At 41.2% G+C, this 20,577-nt stretch overlaps 1 long non-coding RNA gene across 3 annotated transcripts in view; it reads left to right on the top strand.

The window, feature by feature from the left end:
* The window catches only part of LOC111869246, an 85,867-nt gene that overhangs the window by 46,014 nt on the left and 19,276 nt on the right, over window positions 1-20,577 (top strand). For all 3 annotated transcript variants that reach the window (XR_002843636.2, XR_004513529.1, XR_004513530.1), the window contains exons 3-4: window positions 16,875-16,964; window positions 19,590-19,704. This is a non-coding gene — a long non-coding RNA (uncharacterized LOC111869246). The remainder of the gene's footprint in view (window positions 1-16,874; window positions 16,965-19,589; window positions 19,705-20,577) is intronic.

Genomic DNA, 20,577 nt, shown 5'->3' with positions numbered 1-20,577 from the left:
TACGGTAGAGGCGTCAGGGAGAAAATGTGGAGCCGTTTATCAGCAATAACAAATTTGAGACATGATATTTTTTATTTTTCTCATTTCTTATAATATTTAGAAATACGAACTAAGGTTTCGTGATTTCAGAGAAGAAAATGTCCCCCCAAAATCTGTGAATTGTATTCCTGTTTTATGGAGGCCCCAGGGTGACCGCCCCAATCGATTTCACTTAAATCCATCCCCGCACATTCCCGAAATCTGCGATATTACAATGTGCCCTGGTTGAAACCACTGTTGTGCACTCCCTGAGTGTCGCCAGTAGCACAACTGCTTTTGTAAAGTACTAGATTCTTGGAGTGATAATGCTTTCTTTCTCCTCCCACTTTATGAAAGATATAAATTGCATTATGAGTCAACTGACGAGTGCCACGCACATAAATCTTTGAGAACATGAATTATGAAACGGCTCTAGATGTAAAAGGAACAGTTATAGGGGCTAGTTCTATCTGTTAGACCCAACTGAGTAGGTTTTACCTGAGGACGGCGTCAGAATCCAGTCTCCGAAACGCTGTGTTTTGAAAAAGAAACAGGACGGTTTTTAAAAAATATACAAGACGATGGATAATGTCCAAAAACATAATACTTGTAGCAATATACCATCGTCACAAACTTTTAGATCTTATTAGTTTTAGCGTTTGCTTACAAGGAAGCAGCTCGCCCATCCTTAACTTATGCTTGTGTTCTTTCAAATTATGCTGAAATAAACTGCGATGACATATTTTATAATTTTTATGCTACTTTCTATTTCCCGCATGAAGGATACTATCTATGCGTGCCATAAAATTTTGAATCACGGCGCTCAGATTTTGCGTTAAACAGCAATAGAAAAGTTTTAACTATTAAAAATTCAAGAAAGTCCTTGGAATCCTTTAGTTTCGTCGATAATTTAGTTGGAAACGTTTCTTTTTTTTCACTAACGTGCAGCAAATTGCTTCTGCAGTATTAACCATGTGTTGGAATTATGAGGAAGGTCATCTTACTAACAATAAACATATGAAATAATGCTCTGGCAGCAGAACCAGTGGTACCGAAGCCATTCGCTGGGCAAGATCCAGAGAAAATTCAAACCATCTCAAGTTCTCTCAGACTTTTCCTTAAGATCCACCTTAATGTTATTATCCAATCTCATTCTTCCAAATGGTCACTACTAAGAGATGTTCCCACTAAATTGGAGTCCTTTTGTCTCCACATTCTCAGCCTATCGCAGCCTTCTAACCTTCATTAACAGTACTGTCACGTGTATCAGTGACTAAAGACGGGGTTCGGATTGGTAATTGGATTTATTAACCACCTACAGGTCATAACTACATATAATTACACTATTGACGATTTACATAATTTACAATCACTTCACACCAATCTTCTCAGTCTGTTTTCACTAGGCTTCAACGTCCGTTTCCTGGCAACGGATTTATAACACAGGAACTATAAAAGTCTCACTAAATTACGCACTCCCAATATCGATGTACTTAAGCACATGTAACGTCACACACTATACCTTCTAATTATTCTTCTGGAAACACTGCTGTTCCCTTGAAACTTCGAAATTCAAGCAAGTCCTTCTATTACTCACTCCTCCAGCTTACGACTGCCTGCAAACGATCTTTGTTGTCCCCTGTAAACCTTCGGCTAGGACCTACAGAAAACACGTCACGTGATAGCTAAGCACTGTCATTGCGCATGGTTGGAAGTGTGTTTACCGAGCCGTTGCCTAGAAGCGGGTTGCATAACCGTGCTGTTCTATTGTTGCTAGTGTGTGTTACTTACAAACGGCTATTTCTGTGGCTCAGCCGTTCTTGCATGCAGCAAATACGCCACAATGTTAATGAGCTAAAGGATCTGTGTCAGCTTAAATCATGCAATTTGTCGTTATGTAAAACCCTGAAATCAGTCGCTTATTTAGTCGTTCTCAGTTCCAGAAGTTTTCCTGAGCTCTTTGTCCTCACACGCTAGATATTTATGTTGCTCCATCTATGTAATTATGTACGTTTCACACTCTCATAAAACAACTGACAAGATTACTGTTTGGTATTGCCTCATCTCGGGAAATTTACATGGAAAGTAGGCAGAATCTGACAGTATTAGAACCGAATTGTTATAATCATTTTATTCGTCATCGGCTTAAGTTATATTTCTTTATGTCCTTGGCAGGCAGACTTTAAATTCTGAAACATTTCGAAATGATACAGTACGAGTGTGTGTGGTTTGAGTGCTATCGGCCGAGAGCAATACGCGCTTGGGCAATATTCCTTGGGTTTACCCTTATAAAATCCAGTATGAAATTATTTTCAGACTTCGTGAGACTTTTAAACTTGAAAAAAGCAGTCTTCTGGGATTTGGCACTGTGTATATGTGGTGTTAACCGACGTTTCGGAGGTTCTCACGGTCTCTTCGCTTGCGGATTTCTTATATTTTTCCTTCTACCCTGAAGATGGAGGCGATACGTTCCTCAGAAACGTCGGCTAACACCACATATACACGGTGCAAAATCCCAGAAGACTGCTTTCTTCATAGTCACCGCCGTGAAAGCCTCAAATCTTACACTTTTAAACTTGTCTAACATCTGGTAAAAATTAATAGAGAAGGCGGTAATAGTCTCGTAAAGAAACTTAATAAAATGAACAACAAATATTTAACGGCTCAAGCTGCAGCTAAAAGGAAAATATATAAAATACAGCATAAAATTACTTAAAACAGACCTACATGTATGTGAGACTGCAAAGTGGTGTAACACCGGGAAATAAAACTGAACAGAAACAGCAATAAATGAAGCATTACACATTATCTCTCTTTTGTTTCGTAGGTTATTTAACGGCAGTCAAAGTCAAAGTCACGTTGCGACTAACGGTCAGTCAGCCATTAAGTCTTGGTGAGGCTCATGACCAGATATTTGTTACTGTTTGACAGTTACGGTCTTGTTTTTGTGGGGCGCCCTCTCTGACGAGAGGCCAGGTCTGTCTTTTGTATATGCTGCTGGTTCTTGCCAGCGCAGTCTTTCTCGGGTCCGAGTCCCGTGGTACTCGTGGCCATATTTTACTGTCTCAGATTTGAGACTTCCCTTTTTATGCCTCCTACAACTCGCAGAGTCACGGTGGAGGTATTCGACCCCGCCTCCACACGGATTTATTTAACGACAGTTTCTTTATCGAGGTGGAATGACTGATAGATTGAAAAGGATTTGAAAGGAAGAGTTCGTGGCCTAGAGGAAATATTCTCACAGCAATTGCCTGGACGGAATGAGGAAACCACGAAAAGCCTCATTCAGGGTAGCCGGTGTGCGGATAGGAATTCGAAACGATCACGTGCCAAACACAAGCCCAGAGCATTAGCTCTAGTGCAGCCTGTCCGGTTGCTTTCTTGTTGCTTTTGGTTTCATGTCATCCTCACATTTTTTATTGTATCTCTGCTTACTTGTTGAGGTCTTTACTGGCTCTCAGGATCATTCGCGTGATTCTTTATGCTGTGTCCCACAAACAGTTGTTCATAGCTTACCTGAATGCACTTGGGATCACTCTGAGTCGAAAAATTCTAACGGACCTGTATCCGATCCTCAGCGGTTTCTGAAGAAAGTGAGAATGAGCATTCTACTGCATTTGTAATTTTTACATAATTTCCATTTCATTTCAGATTACATTATTATTAATAGTAGTAGTAGTAGTAGTAGTAGTAGTGGTAAGCACGAATGGGGGAGACGAGGAATGCGTATAGGATATTGGTGGGAAAGCCAGAAGGAAAGAGACCACTGGGAAGACCAAGGCGTAGGTGGGTGGACAATATTAAAATGGATCTTAGAGAGATAAGATGGGATGGTATTGATTGGATTGATCTGGCTCAGGATAGGGACCAGTGGAGGGCTCTTGTGAACACGGTAATGAACCTTCGGGTTCCATAAAATGCTGGGAAGTTCTTGAGTAGCTGCAGAATTGGCGGCTCCTCCAGAAGGGCTCAGCTCCGTAAGTAAGTAAGTAAGTAAGTAACTAAGTAAGTAAGTAGTAGTAGTAGTAGTAGTAGTAGTAGTAGTATTAGACACTAACTTCGCCGACAAGCGGCGATCGTTCGGTCGGCATAGTTCGCTTGCGGACTGAAACCACGGAGTTTGCTTTTTGTATTGGTGGTGGTGGTCGTGGTCGTAGTCGTGGTCGTGGTCGTGGTCGTGGTCGTGGTGCAATACAATGCTCATTGTCTCCTTCAAAACCTTTTCAAATCGGACCATGTTCATTAGAATTTTTCGACTCAACTCTGATCCCAAGAGCACGTAGGTAAGTTATGGGCACTCTGTATATTAACGTATACACGTATAGTATACAGTGTCTCAGAAATAAATGCAGTAAATGGAGGCTGGCCGGTCACGGTAGCCAAGCGGTCTAAGGCATGTACTGTCTTCGCTCACTTGGAAACCGGGATCGTGGGTTCGAGTCCCACTCAGTGCATGAATGTTTAGTTTGTGTGTGTGTGTGTGTGTGTGCGCATTTTTCTGTGTTTGTGTACAGGTAGAGCTCTTGCGACGAGGTAATCACTCACCCAAAGAGTCCTACCGAATGTGTAAGATCTAGAAAAACCGAAGTGAACGGAGAGTTTCATGGAGGTAGGCCTAGGCCCATTGGGGCTGTAGTGCCAAGGAAAAAAGAAACTTTGGCCCAAAAAATGAAAACAGTTTATGTGAAAATCGGGAAGGTGACAGTAGACAAATACTCATTCACATCTTCCACTCTCAACTCCAATCTTCTTCATAAGGGTTCCTAGCATAAGTTGCTTTTGTAACCGAAAGTCTGTCATACTACACTACTCTCGCTGGTAATGTTCGGGTGCTGTAGTTCCTTACCGAAACATCCCATAGTGCTCACCTCCTTTTGGTGCACTTATTACTGGAACATTCTCTACAGTGCACTGGGCCCTCCCCCAACCAACAAATGAACATCTGCAGCGGGAATGAAGATAAGGAGGCCACAGAATATTCCAGCGAGAATCCTACTAATGCATACGATTCAGAATTTAGGATTTATATAGTATGATACATCATATTTTTATACAGAGTGTTAAAAGAAATGGTTGCAGGCTTTAGGGGAATTTCGTACTCACTTAAATGAGCGAAAAGGTCCAGGGTAACATAAGGCTAGAAGCCAGTGCCTGCTGAGATATGGGCGATGTTCGTGTGATCTCTACAGCAGCTGCTCTGTGCGGTTCCCACGCATTTTAACTCAACTTTCAGCTCTTCATCATATGGAGGTGCGCACTCTGTCGAAAATTCCTGGTTTCACTCGACTCTCCCGACAGGCATTACATGCATGTTGCTGTAATGCCTCAAAAGCATTGATCGGCGCTAAATAATCCAAGGACTTCAGGTGTCCCCATAGCCCAACATCTAGAGGATTAAGTTCTGGGAATCGTACAGGACAGTTGACTGGACCTCCACGTCCCATACTTCACAAAAATGTCTGGTCCAGGTGCTGACAACGCGGAGAAAATGAGTTTATGCCTCATCATGCATGAACCACATGTCTTTGATGAAAAGGCAAATGTTCCTACAGTACTGATAAATCATTCACCAAAAAACGATGATCCACGGCAACTATTAGTCTGTTAGGCAAGATAACTGGTCCTAGGAATTGATCGCCTAAGATGTCCACCTATATATTGATAGAAAATCGATCTTGATGTCTTGATGTCACAATGGTGTTGGGACTGTCAGCCACCCGCATTAGTAATCAGGACTTTAGCTACAAACTGTGTATGTCAAAGCATTTTGTGGGAAGCCATTGGAAAAATACTACCTTTGCACTGTGCTCAGGAGGAGTGAGGGCTTGCAATGTTGGATATGGTATGAATAAAGTGATCACTCGCGGAGAACTCTCCAGACGCAATTCTTCACACACTGGTTCCGGGACCGTCTCAATATGCGAACTTCTAGAAAACTCACCCATATCTCGGCAGGCACTGGTTTCTGGACAGACGATGAGTGGGACTTTTTGCTCAGTACTGTACCCCATCAAAGACTGTAACCCTCTTTTAATAACCTGTATGGTCATTTTATTGCAATGTGAGAGGCGGACTCTAGGAAGATTCGTATTAATAACAACTGATTCAACTGTTTGGTCCCATTAATGACCTACAGTTGTTTATGACGGATTTTAGCACGTTAAGAATTGCATATTAAAATATTGGTAAACCAGCCCGAAGGAAGCCGAACTACGGAACATGAATTAAAGAAAATCGTGCATGAATATACGAGAATCTCCACAGACTACTAGGCACCGTGACGGCAACTGTCGGCACCATGGCGACCTATCGCCTGATGTACAGTGTGAGCGCACAAGGCAACGTCTTATTCAGCGTATTCAGCGAGATCCCTGCTCAGGTTACTGCTAAAACTGGAGTTGAATGTACGGAGTGTTGAAAGGAGCGGACTGAAAAAGGTACAAAAACTGGATTCTGTTGGATATCTACAGATAGGTTGCAAGTATATCTGTTTATAAATAAGCAGACCATGAAATACAAGATGTCAAATAAATGTATTCAAGTACGTGCAGCATGTTTCGTTTTGAATTCACGGCATCATCCGTAGTACGCCGATAAAATTTACATTATGGAATTATGTCTAATTATTTATAAACTGAAAATTAATATAACTGAAATGAAGAATAGAATGTTACTCTGACATAATCAACAAATAAATTTGTGGTTCACAGCGAGTCATTATTTGCTAAGTTATTTACGAACAGCATTTGAACTACAGCCGGTCACGGTTTTTCTGTGTTTGTGTACAGGCCTTGCGACGAGCTGATCACCCGCCCAAGGAGTCCTACCGAATGTCTAAGATCTGGTAAACCGAAGTGAAACGGAGTGATTCGTGGAGGTAGACCAGGGCCCAAATTGGGGCTGTGGCGCCAAAGGAAAGAAAAAAAAACGCCTGTCAGTAAAATGGCATCCGGTCACTTGATTTACACAGGAGCAGTCTCCTCCTGAAATGTTGCATATATTATGTACTCTTATATATAATTCGGAAGAAAAACATACTCGTAGTGACTGTAATTAGTACAAGTTTGTAGTGTTTTTTTTTTCCTTGGCACTACAGCCCCAGTGGGCCTAGACCTACCTCCATGAACTCCGTTCACTTCGGTTTTTCTAGATCTTACACATACGGTAGGACTCCTTGGGCGAGTGATCAGCTCGTCGCAAGGCCTCTACCTGCAGACAGACACAGAAAAACGCACACAAACATCCATGCCCTGAGTGGGATTCGAACCCACGATCCCGGCTTCCGAGCGAGCGAAGGCAGTGCATGCCTTAGACCACTTGGCTACCGTGACCGGCGTTTGTAGTGTATAACAGTTTTAATTTACTGCTTCCAGTAAGATGAGATAAAAATATTTTCAGGTAAATCTTGATAACTGCATGGCCATTCGTTTTAAATCGCACCTTGTCTGCTGGTAACTTGTAGTTGTCCATATTTATGTGTACAAGTCAAATTAGGTCAGCAAGTTCGTATGCAGACTCTCTCTGTTATTTATTTCGACTGGTAAGTAGGTAGTCCACTTGCCCCATGAGAAAATATTTTCCTTGCTTCCACGATTACTACCTGCCACCACATACTCTGCACCCCAGATTCGTCCCGAATATTGGGTACACCTGATTTGCGTACGTTCCATGAATGAAATGAACTCATAATTGGAGATTGCAGGAAGACCTCCATGGCACCAGCGTGAAGACAGACGAATTGATATTGTGGCAAATCCGAAACAAATATGTGCCATCTTGTGTTAAGTGCATGAGAAACATTAGTCAGAAAATCTCTAAGAAAGGGACCATTTGAAAGACCTAGGCTTAGAAAGTAGGTATGGTAAAAAAGGCGAAATTATCCTTGTACTTAATAACTCAAGCACCATGCCATGGAGACGTATAGGGAAGTGGATTTATACTTCCACGCATTCTTAACTTACGCACTAGATGGAGGTACGAGGTCAGCTTCGCACCGCCGCTTTACTTCCGGGAAAAGGGCCCCCGCTACCCACTGTATAGGAGGATAAGCGCACCCCAGAGCCGGACTCGGTGATATGGAGAAGAGAACAAATTTTTGCCTCTGCCGAGACTCGAACCCACACTCCGCGGTCGTCCAGCCAATAGTCCCTGGGAGAATAATATTAAAACTGCACTTTAGGATGTGACTGCATAGATTAGAAGTAGGTGGCTGAGTGTAGGGGGCAGTGAAAGGCAGAACAAAAGACGAAGTAAAAAAGGAGAGGAAAATGTCACTAAATTATTACGCATTTTGGGCTTTCAGTGTAGCTAATTACTTATTTTAATTGTGTTCTTGGGTTATTACACTGTGTGGTTGTGGGTGATGTTGCCGACGTTTCGGAGGTACATACTGCCTCCATGTTCAGGGTCGATGTTTGTGGGTTGGTGAGATGCTGTGTGTATACAACATAGTGATTTGAAAGAGAATGGGGGTGGAGGTACAATGAAGATCGGCTCCTCGCCTAGGCGAATATTATCTTAACAGTGGACCAGAAAGTTTGTCCGTAATGCCCTTAAAAGGCTGTGTGCACAACTTATGGAAAGAGAATATTATATATACACAGCAACTCGCCAACCTACATACTTCGACCCTGAAGCGGGAGGCAGCATCTCTGGGACGCAGGCAACGCCTCCCACAAGCACATAATGTTAAAAACCCGAGAACAGAATTAACACTGAACTAAACTGTCGGCTTTCACGTCGTCTGTGTACCCGCACTTTTCACTGCATGAAGTGACTTCCTTCTTACAACTTGATAGACTGCGTTCATCTCATTTCCTTCCGTGGCCTTTAGTCCACAAGCGAACTGTACCGACCGAGCGACTGCCGCTTGTCGGAGAAGTTAGTGTCAAATTTTGCGGATAGAGGGTGTCGAGTGATCAGCGCAACGAATTCCCACGGCCATTACTCTCGGTTTGTAGATCGGAGTTCACCTCATTCGACGCTAAATAATATCTTCAGTAAAAGAGTCAGGCAAATATCCAACCTTCAGTTGTATCGTGTGCCAGATGTTTCCAATTCCTAATGGATGTTCACCATTCACACCAAACCTTGAGAAGAAACGGTTAGTGCTCCTGCTTCCTATTTATAAACTCCCTTCCCACCTCGATGTCTCGGGTTCGAGCCCAGGTCAGGACATATGGGATTTGTGGTGGGCAGAGTGGCACTGCAGCAGGTCTTCTCCGAGTGCTTCGGTTTCCCCTGCCAATTCTCATTCCATCGACTGCTCCACACTCATTATCTCTCCACCAGGGCTGGTACAATAAGCCAATTAGTGGCAGACGTACCAAGTGAACTCAGTCTCACCCACCCCAAGAATCTAATAAAGAAACTATAAACTGCCTGATCGAAATTCTGGCCAGGAGAAAGGTTATCGCTGCTGAAGTCCGTCGTGTTTTTTNGGGGGGGGGGGTAGTCTCTTCGACGATAGCTGGTAATCTATCTTAAAATTGATCGTGATCGCTTCTTCACTGATTCTACAATTTGCATTCACATATTCACATTCCTTACGGCCAGCTGGACGGAACGTACAGAACGCATGAAAGAACCAGGAAACGCATAAAAGATTTTGTCAAAAAATTGAAAGGAAATATCACCCCGGAGATATCAGCATGTGTTGCAGAGAAGTGTTGAAGAGGATAACAAAGACAGAGGTTGTGCAGATATGCATTCCAATGTGCTATGAGGTTTGCATTCTCAAGGCGTGTTTGGCGCGGACTATAAATATTATCTTCTGGCATATGACGCCGTGTGGTATTGCTTTGGCTTATGATAAGTTTCGTTGACGGCGTTCTATAGCACATAACCAATTTTCACTTTTTTTTAATGCAATGAATTTCTTGACTAACAGAATAACTGTAAATTAGTTAATATCAAATGAAACCCCAGCAGTATGCAATTAGTTTGGTAGTCGCTTGGTTTGTAATGTGTTAGGCAATTAGGAAGCTACGTGCTGTAGGTGATTTGTAAGGTAGTTAGGCAGCTAGTGAGTATGCATTTTGTTATATGCTTGAAGAGCTGGGTACGAAGTTTGTAAGAGGGTTGGCTAGGTGGTAGATATATATATATATATATATGTCTGGTAACTAACTTAGTTTGTTCAGTGTTTAGGTCGCTAGATATAGTTTGTTAGGTAGTTTGCTGCTGTTTGTGTATTCAGTTGCGTAGCTAGTTTATTGTTTAATTATGGAGCCATGTAGGTAGTTTCTCTGTTAGGTAGATGGGCAGAAGAAAGAATTCCAAGAGGCTATTACTCCCAATAGAAAAACAAGCTCTAGCAGGCATTGTGCTTATAAATCTGCCCGATTGATTACATTATTTGATGCTCAGTAGTGAACACATCGTTGAAGGTCTGCAAACGCAGGCACGGCCTGAAAGAATTCACCGTTGAAGCAACCAAACAAAGAAAGCGGTTTATCTGTGAAACGGGTTTTTGAAATGACATAGCACTTTCTTGTCATTTACTGGCACTAACTAGACACCACAAAAGGAAACCGTTGATGAGTTTACGTTTCGCGAAGGTTCTCTACTGCACCAGGTTCTGAAGCGAACTTCCACGGAGAGGCATCGTAGTCTGGCTTTCTTGAAGTTGCAGGAAATGGAACATTAGTAAATCTGTAGCTAACCGTAGGACACGAACACGAGTTAGTTCCATCCACCTCCAAGCCCCAGAACCTGGTTCTATAATTCTGATCTTAATGTTATCTATCCTGTCATCTCCCGATTTATTTTACAAGTACCCACTTTCCAGGAGGCTTTCCCCCCAAAATTCTGTATGCATTTCTTCTCTTCCTAGTCGGGCCATGTACCCAGTCCAACTTAATCTCTGTTTCACCACCTCACTGTACTCCTACTCCTACTCCTACTCCTACTCCTACTCCTACTCCTACTCCTACTCCTACTCCTACTCCTACTCCTACTACTACTACTACTACTACTACTACTACTACTACTACTACTAATAATAATAATAATAATAACACAGGAGTCGGGCTAGCTCAGTCGGCATACCGACGGACTACGGCCTGGACAGTCGGGGATCGATTCCCGACGAGGTAAGGTTTTCTTCCTCTCCACAGCATCCAAACTGGCTCTGGGACCCACCCAGCCTCCTATCCAGTGGGTACCGGGGGCGATTTTCGAGGGAGTGAAGCGGCCGGGGCATGAAGCTGACCACTCATCTCCATCTAGTGCCGAGGTCAGGAATGGTGGAGCTATACCTATACTCCCCCATACGTCTTGATGACATGGCGCTTAATTAATTAATTTTACCTTTTACAATAACACAACAATAATTTAACTTTCATTTCATGCATCCTGCTGCGTTACAATATATACAACTTATTTTTTTGACCGTCACAACACAAAATAAAAGAACTTCTAGGACAATGCCCAGATATAGTTCTGCTACATGTTTCGGCCACTAGTGGCCATCACACTTCAACAAACGTACACCACTGAACTGCAGTACGCAAAATTTGATACAGTGTCATAAATCATTTAAGATAATTTGCAATAAGAAGACAATAAGTAGGTTATTTAAAACTAATAAAAGTCATATATAAAAATCAAATTAAAATTTGACTAATGTTTTTTAACGTCGAATCAGTCGTTGGTTCCACTTTACATACGTATCCGTCGACAAATAGTAAATTTCAATGTTTCATTATGAAATTGTATAGGAGGCCCAATAATTAATGAAATAGTTGGCGCCTCATCATACGGAGAATTGTACGTAATGTATTACATACGTATACATTAAGTACAATTCTCCATATGATGAGGAAAGTTAAGCTGCGAACTGGAACCGGCAGTTCAATATACTGAGAAAATACACAGGGTGAAACGAAATTCGCACACAACCTCCCCCATGGCGCGACTCCTTGTCAAAAGCAGTAGAAAATATTGTACAATTTATGTCCTGTGATGTTTAGTTTTCAAGATACAGATCACCGTCGTATTGCGCAAGCTCTCAAAGGATCAAACCGTGCGCCATGTAGTTACCATAGGTGTTAGAAGCGGTCACCACCCATTTCAAGGCAGGCGACAATGTTCCGCGCGGCATTCGCCCGAGCACAACTTAACATATTGACACCAACCGTTTTCACAGCGGCGTAAATCTTACGAGATCTCCGAAACTCCTGAAAGGGACTGCGTAAACGTGTTCCTTCAGATGTTCACTGAGTCCATCGTAGTTAGATTTGGCGACCTTGGAGACCATGCTACGACCCTCGACTACCTATGCACCTTCCTGGTCATGTCGCGTTCAATCAGTGCCTAACTTAGTATTGCGCTGGAGTTCCGTCATGCTGAAATCATAACATCTGCCTCACTTCTTAGAGGTACATCATCAAGCAGCCCCGGACAGGATAGTTTAGTATGGTTAAGCAGTCGGTCTGAAGCTAGCAGATGGGGCCCCACGACAACTTTCCTGACAATTCACTCTCAAACGCTGACAGAGAAGAGGGATAACGCAGGCAAATATACATCTTCCACGTTCTGTTCTGAATTTGAGCTCCAAAATCACCCAGGTTGAATGGCAATAGTGACAAGACCCAGGCAAATGACGAAGGCTGAAAATACCACAGGGGAAACTGATCCTGAAATACCTGGATGCCAGGTTTTACAGTTCGGGGATGTCTGAGGAGACATCATGAAGTCTGACCGGGCACGTTGGTCTAGAGGTAAAGTTCTGGACATGAATTATGGAGGAGTTCGGTTCGAATGGCGGCACACGAGGCTATCTTAAATAAGGTTTTCCGTGATTTCATTCAGTCCCTCAAGGAAAATTCCTGGATAGCACTTCGATTAGTCTACACCCGCTTCCAACCAAATCCTATGTAATTCGTCCATAAATCAGGTCGGAAAATAAAGCTGGGTAATACATTCAGCTAAACAACAAGGCGTTCGCTCGGTATAAAGTAAGTAAAGCTATCCCTGTAACAGGCCGTGAAGGCCCATAGGGTTGTTAGACGTTGAGGGTCCCACATTTTCTAGACAATCAGCTCACAGATGGCTGAAGGTTGTCAGCCTTACGCGCCGGCCGCCCTTTACTCCCCACGAAGATTCCTGGTACTCATTTGTGTCAGAGGCTGAGTCGACCCCAGGGCCATAGTACATCTGGAAGGATTAGGTCAACTGAAAAAGAAACCCACCTCATGTGGACTCGAACCCGGGACCTTCCGGCTTGCCTCAACCAGCTACGCTACCGCGTGCCCACACTTTTTAAAAATAGCAGTAATTTTTGTGTTACTATATTACTTTTCGGTAGATTTCATTTTTCAATATTGATATTTCCAAAAGTCAACGGGGGGCGGGGGCGGATACCTGGTTTTCACCTCCCCCCCGCCAGTGCCCATGATTCGAGCCTTGCACAATCATCTCGATCTTGTTTTACTAAGATGATTATATGATTATGAATTTGCATATGAATTTAGGTTGGACATTTGAATTGTTCACATGCACTTCACGTGATGACACTCGCAGTACGTTCTGTCTCCTATACACTCGCTGTTGTTTACTTTCGCTTTAAAACACTTGGACAGTATTACGTGAAGTTGTGCAGTATAAGTGTCAAATGTGAACCGTCCTGACACGTAAAATATCTTAAGAGAACTGTATAAACTTCTGTATAACATCTACGGCTAACATAATGTCGTTAAATTACACGAGCCTCAGTGCAAAACGTCTGGAAAATTGTAAAGTTCTTTTTGCAACGTTAAAACTTATACTTTCAAACAAAATTTTATTTTTATGCCATGAAGTCAGCCGCATTTTCAATTGCAACAGTTATGGCCAAATTAATTATTCATTTAAAAGATACAAATTAAGCCAATAAAAATAACAAGATAAACTGATTATACATAATTAATTATTCAGTACTGTACTACCTCCAATCCCCCAATGTGTCTTTATGGCACAGAGCTTAATTAATTAAACACCGCTACAATTTTACGTTTTCCTGCTGTGTAATACCGTTCCGGCCTTTACAATACAAGTGATTCGCTCGGAGGAGGCCCCTAATTAATAATTCAGGTAATAAATTACCAATGGAACCACAACATGGCGTGTACGTATCTTAGCGGATATGAAGATAATTGTCCTGTAGAAGATGCTGAAATCATCAGTTTCCCTCCGCCTGGAGACACAGGCCGATAGGACCGGACAGGACGCACCATGTCCATGAATACTGTACGCATGGCGCGACCCGGGCAGGCAGGCACCGGGTCACTGTTGCAAAGCACACTGTGTTGCGAAGTTTCATTTCCATCAGTAAATAACTGAATTATTTATAATCATTACTTCGCTGACTCTGTATAATTCGAGGTACAGAAGCGAAAGCATACGAAAATCTGACCTAGAAAATTTAGTTAAAACGATTAACGTTTCTGACGTTTATTCGGGAGAGTACAACGGACTTAGTCCCACCCCACTAGCAATAAAAAAACAGCTTCACTAAATAAACCATAGAGAAATAAAATACACGAATTTGACTGCCATTTTGTACTCTTCTTACAATTAGATTAATGTTGGCAAAATAAGATTAGAATGGGTACACAGATTGCATTTAAGAAGGTAATAGCCGCTCTTAAGCTTGTGTATGGGGTTGAAAACTGGGCTCTGAATAGATCTGAGAGGAAGTAAACTGAAACAGCAGAAATGCGCTTTTAAATGGTTGCCTTTGGTTATACAATTGCCGGCCATGTACTCAGTACGACAGTACGCTGTGCCTTACAAACAAATGCTTTGGAAGAAGGAATCCAACATTACGAAAACAAGTGGCGTAATCCTATCTTAAGAGTGGATATTTTTAAGACCAAGAAAGTTAGGAATTACCAACAAGACAGACGAAGAAACGTTGGAAAGCGATTGGAGGATAGTTTTTGATATAGAACAGGTTAATAAAACATACCTTGAAAGAGAAGATAATATGATTATAGGCTAACTCTTGAGAGCACCAAGAACTGTGACCAGTATACTTGCACACACTTGCACATATCACGGAGAATGAAAGACAACTAAAATCAACTGTGCTCTTTTAACTCAACGTGGGTGGTGCCTGATTAGGGGGTAGGGGTTAAGGACTGTTTCTCTCCCTCCCTTCCTTTCAAACAACCATCCACGACCTACATGGCATTTCAGAAATAAATATTCGTACAAACACAGATACGAACTTAGCATTTTTGTCATTACGTTTCTAGTCAGAATCAGAGATTCATAATATGTACAAGCATAGAACAGACAAACTCAGCAGGGAGTCGACATTCACACACCACAGCAACAAACAAAACACCCACAACCTGCCCCGGGTGATTATGATATGATGATGGAGAATTTGGTAGGATGAAGATTGGCAGGGGAAACCGAAGTACCCGTAGAAAACCCGCCCCAACGCCACTTTGTCCACTACAAAGCCCACTTGACCAGACCCCGGGATCGAACCCGGACCTCCGCGGTGGTAAGGCAGCGACGCCAGCGACTAACCGCTTGAGCTATGGCGCGGCCTAAAGACCAGCTTACTGCACAAGGGAAGGATGGGCAAAACACAGCCCAAGAAAAAATTAACTTGGCCCAAGGCATTATGAATTGTTATTAATAACACGGTCCTTTATGACTTTTGGGCGTTGTCGACAAAGTAAGAAGAGTGTCTCATATGTAGATCACGCCTGTATTTCTGTCTGTGACCTAGTATGAGCGTCTAAACCAAGGACTGAATTTTTAGATTTGACGACATGCAAAACTTTCGCAGAAAATAGTCGGGCAATTCCGGTTTTCAGCATAATGATTCATAACAATGTCATAAACAGATCCTCTCATGTAGATCTATGTAGTAAATAACCCAATTTCGGTAAAATTAAAAATAAAGAGATCTTTGCATAGCGTCAGAAGGCCTTTTTGATTTTTAGCCATAATTACCGAATATTTTTCTGGCTGCTGGTATCCAGACTGTGTAGCAACGATGGAAGGATGATTGATGATTCGGAAAGAATGTGGTAAAAATCGATCGTGGCCTAATCAAGGTTCTGTCCTGGAATTTTCTTGGAGGTACTGAGGAAAGCCGCGAATAATTTCAGTCAGGATAACCAATGTATCGGCCAAGATTCGAAATGTATACCTCCCGAATACGAGTCCAGAGCGTTACCGCTACATCGGTCCTGACTAGGTGGTGACATACTACATTGTATAAGGCATAATGGACTTTTCCATTCCCATGAACTTTTTCACAGATTTTATTGAAATTTGATATTGTGCATTATTATACTGTTGAAGTATTCATTTTGCTTATTTTATGTTTTGCTGAAATTCCGTTTACAGACCGGCTGAAAGTAAACTTAATAATCTAAAAATAATGCTGCAGGGAATTTTGTATGCTACGTTACAGAAGGACAACAGCCATTATACAATGCCCTAAATTTTTTAAAATACATCTTATTCATCTCATACTGAATCATGAGGTGCCAACAGGATTTTGTCCAATGGGTGGCAACCAACTTTCTGGAATGGGGATGGGGAAGCTAGAACATCTGTTTACAGGTTTATGTTCAAAGTGTTCAAGATTATTTACTCATTATGGTTTCCCCTAGAGCATTCAGGACAAAATATATTTTTTAAAATATCTTTGATTTTTATTATTGATATCTGGTATATATTTCTTTCTTTTCTTCAATTCATATTTTTTCCAAAACACATTGGGGAGGGGGGGGGGCTGACTCTGCCTCCTTCCCTACCTACATCCATGTACTGAACCGCTAGGCCTACTCATATTAACTACATGTCAATTTTTACTTTCTGAAGGTATTTCATTCCTTTTGTTCCAGCCAAATACCAGCTTTGAAACAAACCATGCAGCCTCTAACACGAACCTTGCAGTTGAATATCAGTATTGGTTTCCAACATATTTTGGGATGGTATGTACCCTTTTGGATTATAACCCCCCCCCCATTGTGACATATAAATCATATTAACAATACAATACAATGTATTAATAAGCAGCAAAATTTCAGGTGAGGAATTTATGTTCTATGGAATTCTGACCATCTTATGTATGTATAGTAATGCTTGCACAGGAATGCCAAGTTTCCATACATACCTGTAAGGATGTTCATTAACATGAAACTTCTGAAAACATGTTGATGTTCGTGACACACAAAAACGAAGACTTGAATGGAACTATCAAATCCTGTCAGTAGACTCTTGTCTATTATAAGGTAACTACTATACATAATTCATCATGACTTTACTTTGGTTCATGAGTGATTATTCTTTCAGCCGACATAATAAATTTTGTGTTACAGCTTATGACATAGTCCTATTATACAGAGAGATTAATCCTCTCATTATAAGACTACAATTTCAGTGTGTTGTTGGTTTGTTATTTCATTTTGGAAGATGTGTAGTGTTGTAAATACTTGAAGGAAAATAACAAAAGAATGTCCTCTGAAGAAGAAAAAAGTATGTGAATGCTTGAAAACAATAAGGGAATATGTTGTCACTGAACAGCCAAACATATGGACTGAAGCATTTCCAAAATCAAATTTCAGTTTTCACACGAAAATAAGTGATCTGTTTATATAAGTGTTCCATAGTTATAGTATATCTGAGTATAAATACTTTAATAATGGAATTTGTAATACCAGCGATGTGAGGAGACACAAACTTTCTCTTTCATCACCTAATGAAAAACTGTTTTTAGTGGACTTTTTCATACAAACAATTTAGGTACAAGTTATGAACTAGAAAAAACTTTTTAATAGTGTTTTTTCATTATGATATTTATTAATTTTCCTGTCATGAACACTACTGCAGGAAAGATTAAACCAAATATGTTTATTTTTATTATGTATACAAATGCCTAGAGTTTTAAAACTTCATGATAGTGTCACGTAGTGGGTTTTGGATTGACGATTGGATTTATTGGACTCTTTGATGCAGTACATGACTACACTTTACAATTTGCTATTACACACAAATACACACAAACTAGTGTCCACAGTCACGTCTTTACTGGTCGTTGCTCAGTAGCGGCTTCCAATTGTGGACATTTCCCTTCCTTAGGGTTACCGAACTGTCCCCAGCATCAGCTACCAGCTTCTCACAGCAACAGTTCACAATGACTGAACCTCAGCTGTTCTCCAACTCACTCACTTCGCAAACTCAATCTCAAAGTCAAAGTTATGTTACGACTAATGGTCAGTCGGCAGTCTGTCTTTGTGTCAAGGCCCTATCTGGGGCCCCAGACCAGATTTTTATGACTGTCAGACATATGTGGGTTTGTTGATGTTGAATGCCTTCTCTGACGAGAGGCCAGGTCTGTCGTTTACAATTGCTGCTGGTCTTTACCAGTGCACTCATTCTTGGGTCCGAGTCCCTAGGGAGTAACGACCATATCTTACTGTCTCAGATTCAAGAATTTCCCAACCTCTAGGGCCAGGTCCTTGTACTTATATCTCCCAGGAACAGGATGGCCCAGTTATACCCCCAGGCACTGGGTTAAACTCAACTCCTCCCTAACTGTCCTGCTTATAATATCTCGCCACAGACCACACAGAAAACACCGTTCCTCTGTTGCTGTTTACAGGCTGTTACCTAGTAATGGCAGTTGTCTAGTTATTTGTTTCATAGTCGTTGCCTGGCAATGGCCCACATACCACAATATTCATAACCCTGTGCTTCCTTATGAATGCAACTATCAATCCTAATAGTGAGCTGAGAAACCTATATCTTTGAGTTTTGAAGGTAACCACACACCTCCATCTACTGCCAAAGTTAAGAGTGCCTGAAGCTATCCCCCCACTGTTCCACCTTTATGTCTATAGCACACCTTACATATTTTAAGTTCAGGAACAACTTTAGAACTTTTACGTTCAATTTATTGTAGTATACTCATACAGCTCACAGCGGTTCATGTATGGATGGTTCGTATGATATACAGTGTCCCAGGAGGAAAGGTCAATATTCTGGAAGGTCATAGTATCGGCCATTCTAAGCAAATAGTGTATATGTACATGTGTCCTATTCCAAATGGTTTTCAAGATAGAGCTATTTCAAACACTGGTATTTATTGTTTAAGTGACAAAGTTGGTACAGTTCACCTGCTCATCTTGGTTCTTTGCTTGTGGATTTCTCTGCCCTGAATGTCAGTTCACACAAGATATACATGGCGCCTCATCCCAGAAGACAGCATTCTTAATAGTCACCACCATGGAAACCTCAAATCTTACATGGTTCCTGTGGTATAATGCAGTTTCGAAAATTCCACCATCAATATCAGTGCCCTTTGCATCTCGTGCAAGGACATGGTGTGTTGCTTGTCTGAGTGCATCTTGACGTTCCTTTATGTGGGTGATAACATCCACAGCTCTACTGCAAAAACTGTTCAAATAAGGCATGTATATATATACACTTTATGCTTAGAATGACTCATACCATGACCTCCCAGAATACTGACATTCCTCCTGGGACACTTTGTATAATAATAATAATGTATTAATTTTTTCCTTAGTTCATTTAATGACATTTTATGAACTTCCCAGGTTGTACAGCATCAAATATGATGATGATTATGACTGATGGAATGGTTTTGGCCTATTTTAAGGGTCTGCCCCAGCATTTGCTTGAATGGACCAAGGAAAGCTACACAAAATCCCAGTGAGTAACATGTAGCTATGTTTTATAGTAAGTTAAGTTTTTAAGAAGTTTCCATCAATTTCTGAAAATTCAAGCAAGTTAGAAGTCACAGACAAGTGTTTTTAATTTCCTGCTCTTTTGTTTGTAACCATGGCATAAATTGGCCAACACATCACATTCCCAAATTTTGACTAAATTAATTTGATATAAGCTACTTGAAATCCTTGCATCTTCATTTCATGAAGTCATTTCACACTAAATCATGCATCTGTGCTACCAATTCATTGTTTCTAGTGATCGAAGGTCATCCAGGACATTCAAGACTTCTCAACATGATAAAACAACTAAAAGACTCGAGCCACACACACTGTTCATCTCCAGATGTTATTTGCACCAATTACAGAGATTGTTCACTGTCTTTCTATTATTCTCACAAGATTTAATGCACACACGTTATTTTGTATTATGGGATATTGTTAAACTGACACATGACTAAAACATACAGAATTTAAATACTAATAATGAACAACTAAAGCAATGGCATAACTTATAAACATGACTGAACACATAGCAAAATGGCACAGGATATGATCATTACAACATGTGCAGTATGCTTTATCTGAGATATGAATTCAGCAGCACTACTTACTGATGGTCATGCTTTCATACATGTTATGGCTTTGAATGTTTGCCTTATATCCTATGTATCTTCTCTGAGCACATTTTCACAACAGTAACTAGAAGACCAAAGAACAAAACAAAACTTTCAAACATGAAGTGTATGAGAAAAGACAAGTGTGAGGATAATGTTAATTATTAGATTATAAAAGGATGTAAAAGGTAAAGTTGTCCCTGTGCTTAACTAATTAAGCACTACACCATGAAATCGTATGG

This window comes from Cryptotermes secundus, unplaced genomic scaffold, assembly GCF_002891405.2.
Source record: "Cryptotermes secundus unplaced genomic scaffold, Csec_1.0 scaffold3159, whole genome shotgun sequence".
NCBI lineage: Eukaryota > Metazoa > Arthropoda > Insecta > Blattodea > Kalotermitidae > Cryptotermes > Cryptotermes secundus.
Note: the sequence above shows the minus strand (reverse complement) of the source record. Positions and strands in the feature narration are given on the sequence as shown.